Genomic DNA, 8,109 nt, shown 5'->3' with positions numbered 1-8,109 from the left:
CTGTTTGAATCAGGTATAGATACTAGATTTTCAAAGTCCACAGTTCCAGGGAGTTCTCAACACTGATATCAATGTTTTACTCAGGACTGTGGGATGGGCAAATGATAGAACCTTCGCTGCTCATTATAACTAAACTGCCGTGCATGATAAAGCCATTTTGTGCACATCATTATTAATGCTTTTATTGTGCTTATGATTTTTCATCTTTTAATAAGCTTCCTTTATAATATTGGTTTTCAAGAAATGTGTGTGTGTTCCCAGTTCAGAATAAAATTTGTATGAAATATATATCTATACTTCATTGTCGCCATTTAAAAATTTGTTATCTTCAATGGCTTCGAAGTCTCATGGAAAGTCAACTTAGTGTTGAGGGTTTATTGAATTGACTAAATTGAATGAAGACTCACCTGTAAGCGGTGGATGATATTTGATTATAATTCCATAAATCCCAACATTTTAGGTGACTTGATATGCCCTGCCTTCCCCCCCCCCCCCCCAGCTTCTATTCCGTAATCTCGTATTCTGTCTGGTTTATTGAATCTAAAAACAATTTCGCTTCGAAGAGTGACGTCACTTGTACGTGTTTCCGTACTCATGTAAAGTCACCCAATATTTTGGTGTTTATCGAATTCTAATCAAATATCATCCCCACCTTACAGACGAGTCCTCATTTAATTTAGTAACTTAACCGCTTATGGAATAGAGGATAATACTCTTCAACAGTCGTAACGTCACTTCCCTCGTAATGACGCATGGTAACTTAGTAACTGGCTCTAAACTATCGGAACTATGGCGGACGCCCTTATGAAATATTTCTCCGACGAGCATAAAAGCGTTTCCAGAGGAAAAAAAACATTAGAAATCTGATCATGTTTTGACGTTTACACATTCTGATCACAAGACATATGAAAAGTTCTAGCTAGCATGAAGAATAAAAAGTACCGATTTTCTTTGTTTAGAACCACGAGGGCCGCCGTTGCTGGCCGACGTGACATCAGACTATTGAATCCAATAATTGGTCTGTATAAGGATCATTCATTACAAATAGAAGTCAGATGGTTAGGTATTGTATGAAAGGAACTGTCAAACTTTAGACAAGTTACTGGCTGTATTCCCAATGGCGTAGTCTTGGGGTCCCTTCTGTTTATTTTAGATTTACGTTAGTCATCATCCTTTTTATTATTACTATCATTATCATCATCAACATCATTATCTACTGCAATACTTCGATTACTACTTAAACCGTCGGTGATAAAAACGAATTGAATGTATTATCATTATCACCAACCTGCTACAATTATCATCACTATCACCATCATCATCATCATCATCATTATCATCATCATCATCATTATCATCATCATCATCATCATCATCATCATCATCGTCATCATTATCATCATCACTACCATGGGGAGCAATACCAATGCATTGTTTTTCTCACCTTTCGAACTATTTTTGTCACCAACCCGAATTCAGCTTGCGTCATAATATTACTTATCGAGTTCGAACATTTGCAACAAACAATAATGATTCAACTAGTTGAGAGGAGTGGTAATGACATAAATCTGCATTGTAAACAGAGTTATTCCCTACTAACGCTCCCCCCCCCCACCACCACCACCACCACTTCCCCGGTTGACCGTCTTTCAGGTAGTAGCCGTCACCAGTTCACACAGGCCATGGTCAGACAAACATGAAAATTAGCCAATGTTCCTTTGGCATCATTGTATTATCCTGTATTTTATTATTCCCTTGGGAATGTTGGAGTAGACGAAGCCATCTATTATCTTTATATAATAGGAGAATGTATGCGTCCTTATTAGCCTTAAGCCTAAGTATTAATATCATCACCGTGTTCATTATCTTAGTCATTTATATAGTGATTGTAGATGTTATTACCATGAGCATCAATATGATCACCATTATATCAAATCATATCATCATCATCATCACCATCATCATCATCATCATCATCATCATCATCATCACCATCATCATCATCATCATCATCATCATCATCATCATCATCATCTCCACCGATAATATCATAAACAGCAACATCACCACCGCAACTACTACTACGTCCACAATTATACCATTACTACCCTTTCATCATTATCATTTATTATCAGTTCAAGAACCCTATAATGGCTCTTTACAATTAAGATCAGCCTCCCAGAGTGACTAAGGTCAAGTCCAATGCCATTAGCTGGGCCTAACTGCATGACTTATTTCAGGCACCAACCAGATAATAGTAATAGTTTTTAGAGATACCAATTAATTAATCATCCACTAACCTTTCTCGAGCAGGAGGAGCTTTACGTGCCAACATCGCTATCAATCCTTTAACCCAACAACTGTTACAGGCCTACTCTGGAAAATTAAGAATTTATATCTATATATATATATATATATATATATATATATATATATATATATATATTGAATCGTGTTTGATACAAATATGGTACGAAAAGTGCTCGACATGTAGTAATGGAGCGAATTATTATTTTTAAAAATATTTACCACAATGTTTGAGACAGTCTACATTAATGTTTCAGGCTTAATTTGCCATCGTCAGGACTGAGTTATTTTGTTGACTGTTGTTGTTTCTTGTTTCGTGTTGAGTGTGGCTTCATGAGGCTTCACAAAAAGTGAGATGTACGGTACGTGTCCACATCGCCGGAAGTTTTTTTAAATTAATTTTAAACCGGAACCACTTCAAGAAACAACAACAGTCAACAAAAGAACTCAGTCCTGACGATGGCAAATTAAGCCTGAAACATTAATGTAGACTGTCTCAAACATTGTGGTAAATATTTTAAAAAACTATATATTATATATATATATATATATATATATATATATATATATATATATATATATACATATATATATATATAAATTTGGACGGGAAATTGGTCATTCAAATATCGATAGATTAAAATGACCCTAAATCTGTAAAAAAAAATAACAAACTTTCAAACCTGGGATCTAGGAAGGTCCAAGGTTTGAGAGGTGTTTTTTTTATCAAGATGAGGGTCATTTAAAGCGATAGATATTTGAAGAAAGAATTCTCTGGTCAAAATTTTAGATTCTTGTCTTTCTAAAGTACGGCAGCTGACTTGTTTATTTTAAGATACAAAATATTTATAAAGCTTATAAAGCATGTGACAAATGGCAGATGTCTGAAAACGATCCATAGAAACAGGAGTATCCACAAAAGATGAAGTGAGTTGGAAAGTGCCAGAAGACAATAGAGAATCAAAACTTTCGCGGCGGTGATGGGGGTTTGAACCTGCGACTTTACTGGTAAGACAACTCCGCCTGCCGGGGAGAGCGTGACTCTACCATATGAGCTATTGTGAGAGTATCAAAGGAATTCGGCATTGTGAGAAAACTGCTTGGTCTATCACAATCGGTATTCAAAAATTGTAATATCCCTTAAAATATAAGCCCGTGTACAAAAAAAATGACGGGACCAATTTCGTAACTTTGGAGGAATTTGCGATATTCCGTGCACACGGGATTTGGTACGGATTAAAGATACTCGTAGAATGAAGTTCACATCAATCATGTCTTTGTTATTGTTCTTTGCCATCCGCGTTTATGAGTACTTCTCAATAAACTGTCTGAACCAGACTATAAAAGTTCAAATAGTTTGTGTTTTGGTTTGTTATACTTCCGGATGACAATGTTTTGAGTTTCTTAGCCAAGCGCATACTATCTATAGAATCTAAATTGTTAACAATAATGGTCTTTCTTTGAAAATAAGCCAGAGCGAGGCAGAGAAAAAGGCAACAAATGACACCATAGTAACGACATTAATAAAAGCCATAAAACCGACGTGTTAATCAACTACAAGAGTTTCAACCAATTGGAAGTCAGAGGAACTAATGGAAGTATCCAACTAAAAAACTGAACAGATAGATAATTTATAGCATTGGAAAAAAATAGTGCGTTGCTTTTCTATGAGGTTATTGATGTTTTCATTTAAGTGAAAATACATTTTTTCCCACTTTATCTCAACACTACAAAAGAACAAAAAGGAGATTAGTAAATAAGTAAATAAATAAATAAATCTATGCTTTTTAAAACAAAATAGGGTTGGGGATCAACATTTTTTCGTGCAGCCAAGGTTAAATTTTAGCATAAAGCACAGAATTATTGGGAAATCTAAAAATTATAAGACTATTTTTCACATATTGATTTACAAGTAACTTGCAAACCTCTCTTTAATTAATCTAATTAACTATTTAATGCCCGTTGATTCGCATTGGTTATTTAAAATATCTGCAAGCTCGCAATAATGAGTCCAAAAATTTGACCCTTGACCTTCTGATTTGCCATCAGTTCACGGCCCTCTCGCCGGCCAGATTACAGCTGATTGCTGAAAAGAGTCGTCTCGATCAATGTACAGATGGTATGAAGTTAACGTCACTCAGTTCTTTGTTATTGCTTTTTTGCCATCCGCGTTTATGAGTAAATTCTCACTAAATTGTATTAACCATACTATAAACTTTCAAGGCTAAACATAGTTTTGTGTGTTGGTCCGTTATACTTCCGGATGGCAATGTTGTGAGCTTCTTAACCAAATGCATACTATCTATTCATAAATTAATAATAAAATAATATTTTTAAAATATAAATGTTTATTATAATATATTTTATTTTTCAATTTAATTAGAATTCTTTAAATTATTTACGAATTTCACGATTTCGACAGTGTCTTCGAAAATTATTATCTTAATAATAATAATATATAAGAACCTAAATACTTCAAGTACGAGTATAACCGATTTTTATCGTTGATGGCTCAAAAAATTGGTCCCGATTTATAATTTCCACAATATGGTTGCATGATAGGGTAGAATAGATTAATACCTATTTATAATAGGCTTTATTTCTCTGCGACATCATACATTTTCGAAATCGATTTGATACAATATTTCGTCACTTAAATATTGATACATCGATATATATATATATATATATATATATATATATATATAATATATATATATATATATGCAAAGGAGTTATTCATCGATATAACGAAAATCGCTGAAGACTTCGATAAACATTCTTGGTCATCCGGCAGCTCTGGGCCCGTTTTCATGAACGCGGCTAGCGCTTAGTCTCTCTGACTATAATCAAGGACTTGAAAAAGTCGGATTTCATGTGAGCTGACCAAGCAAGTCCCAGACGAAAGTCACGGCACCTTCGGACTAAGTGTGGCCAAGTTTTAGTCAATTTTTGAGGCTGGACTTCGGCGCTTAGTCTTAGTTACAGGGATATATAATAGCTTCGGCAATATAGCAGCTATTTTTTTTAATGACAGAGGCAAAAACTGTCATGTTGCTTTTGACCTGGCTTTAAAAACTGTAAGATAAGTGCAAATCATGGAAAGTATAGATTTTTATGACTCAAAACAAAAAATCTCTTTATTTAATTGAAAATTACTTGAGCAGAAGAAAACATCAAATAAAATTATAGGATGCTGTGAGCGAGTGGGCAGCATTAAAAAAGGCGTTCCACGGGGATCAATTCTTGAATATTACTTTTTAACATTTTTTAAAAATGATATATTTTACTTTATCAGAGAGGGAAAATTATATAATTATGCTGACGATAATACCCTGTCATATGCTCATTCAAATTTCGATATGCTTTTAAAAACTATTGAAAATGAAAGCGAAATTCTTATTAAGTGGTTCGAAATAAATTCCAGGCAATTGCAGTAGATACAAAAACACACACAAGGAAACCCACGTTCAATATTGGAACTGCAAGTACTACATGTGAAGAAGTTGTAAAATTACTAGGTATCGACATAGACTACCAACTAAAATTTGATTTACACATTAAAACCATCCGCCGCAAAGCTTCTCAGCAATTAAATGTCTTAAAAAGGCTTGGAAAATACCTTTCAAAATTGAACAAGTAAACAATATTTCACTCCTTTGTATTGTCACATTTCAATTTGTGTCCACTAGCTTGGCATTTCTGTTCTAAAACTAATTCTGATAAACGTGAAAAGATACAAGAAAGAGCACTGCGTTTTATTTATGAAGATGACAAAAAATCCTACGACCAATTACTTTCAAAGGCCAAAGTCCCCTCCCTACAAATAAGATGAATGAGAACAATTGCTTTGTTTAACGTTAAAAATGTTATACAAAATTGCTCTTTCTTGTCTCTCCGATATGGTCATTTTGAAAAATAACAGATACAATTTTAGATATTCAAACTTCCTTGATATTCCAAGGGTTAGAACAACGTCTTATGGCAAAAGATCTTTCAGATATTCTGCTGCTGTGCTTTGGAATCAACTTCCCGAGCACATCAGGAAAATTTCAAATTTTAATGTTTTCAAAAATCATATCCTCTCATGGAATGGCCAGCCATGCAAATATAATATTTGTAATTAATCTAACCGTACACACACACACACACACACATATATATATATATATATATATATATATATATATATATATATATATATATATATATAATATTATGTTACTTTTCTTTGTGTGTCATGATTGGAATGTTCTTAAGGGAAAATGTATTACTATGTATTTTTATGCACTATGCGTTAAAACCTATGTCGGTCAAAGGCTTCTATTAGCCTGACTGCATTATCTACGAAACATTTTTTAAATGCCGACAATAAATAGATATTTGAATGGAACATATATAATATTTGAAAATAACAAAACAAAAAATCCCGAATCGAATCGGCTCGCGAGTTGTGAACTGAGACTCAAAGTAGAGGGTTCGCTTCAAAGAACAACCGAAAAATACCAAAAATTTGAAAATATAGTTATATTCTGCTGGCATTGTATCTGATTAAAATAATGTGAGCCATCGTGTACTAGAGAGCTCGGTGTCACCAGCACAAATAGCCGAAATAATCACGTCGTTAGAACATCCACTTCAAGGCAAGAGACTAGCTAGTCAGAGACTAGAAAAAGTTCATGAAGTCAGATTTTCTTAGTCACTTGCTCCGCGTAGGCTTAAAGCTAGCAAGTCATTTACTAGACTGCTAAATAACTAAATCTAATCTGCTTACATGAAATTGGGCCCTGGTAAACTGCGAGCATAATAGAACTTATATATATATATATATATATATATATATATATATATATATATATATATATACATTATATTATATATATACTTATATATATATGTGTATATATATATATATATATATATATATATATATATCGATAAGGATATGGCGTTTTGGAATCGATATGATTTGATATTTTCATTCATAGCAATATATCGATATTGCGATAGGATATGCCCAGCACTATTCTCAAATATTGCGGGTTTCCCACTAGTAAATAGAATTTATATAACGCCAATATTCACGTGTTCAATGGCGCTTTACAAGACATGGGTGGTATGAGAATTAAAAAAAATCAATTTTCATTTTGAATTATTAAGGGAAAGTTAATCTAAAATATGCTGTCTTCAGTCTAGACTTGAACCACTCAATAGTATGACAGCGCTTCTGTTAAAGACTGAGAGAGAATTCCAGATTGATTATAAAGTAAAATGCACGTTCCAAGATTATTTTTTTTCATGTTTATTTCTAACGTTGTGTGTTATGAGGAGGGGAGGGCTCGAGGTGGCCTGTGCTCTGATATCAATGACACTGGGTATTGTGCTGCTACATGAATACAATTGAAAATTATGCAGGCCAACTTGATCTCAACTCTTCTCTCGATAGTATAGTTTCAAGGCAGTGGTAATGTTTTCTCTAATATTGGTCTCAGTTGTGGTTCTAGCGGCTTTGTTTTGAAGTTTTAAATTTTTTGTCGGAGTTTACTTGGAGAAGCCAAAAGAGTCGAGAATTACAATAATCAATTCTACTAGTTACAAGCGCGTACACTAGTTGTCTCGTACATTTTTCAACCACGGGGTTTCTATTTCTACTTATACATTTTATATAACAAGAAACGACTTGACGGATATTTTTGAAACTTGATCGTTCATCTCTAGATGCTCGTCGATGAAGAATCCCGGATTCATCACAGATTTTGAATTGTGAATGATAGTTGGTCAGACGTTGATCTCACTAACAAG

Source organism: Berghia stephanieae, chromosome 2 (assembly GCF_034508935.2).
Source record: "Berghia stephanieae isolate SIO BIC M18660-M18661 chromosome 2, UCSD_Bste_1.3, whole genome shotgun sequence".
Classification (NCBI taxonomy): domain Eukaryota; kingdom Metazoa; phylum Mollusca; class Gastropoda; order Nudibranchia; family Aeolidiidae; genus Berghia; species Berghia stephanieae.
This window is presented reverse-complemented; position numbering follows the sequence as displayed.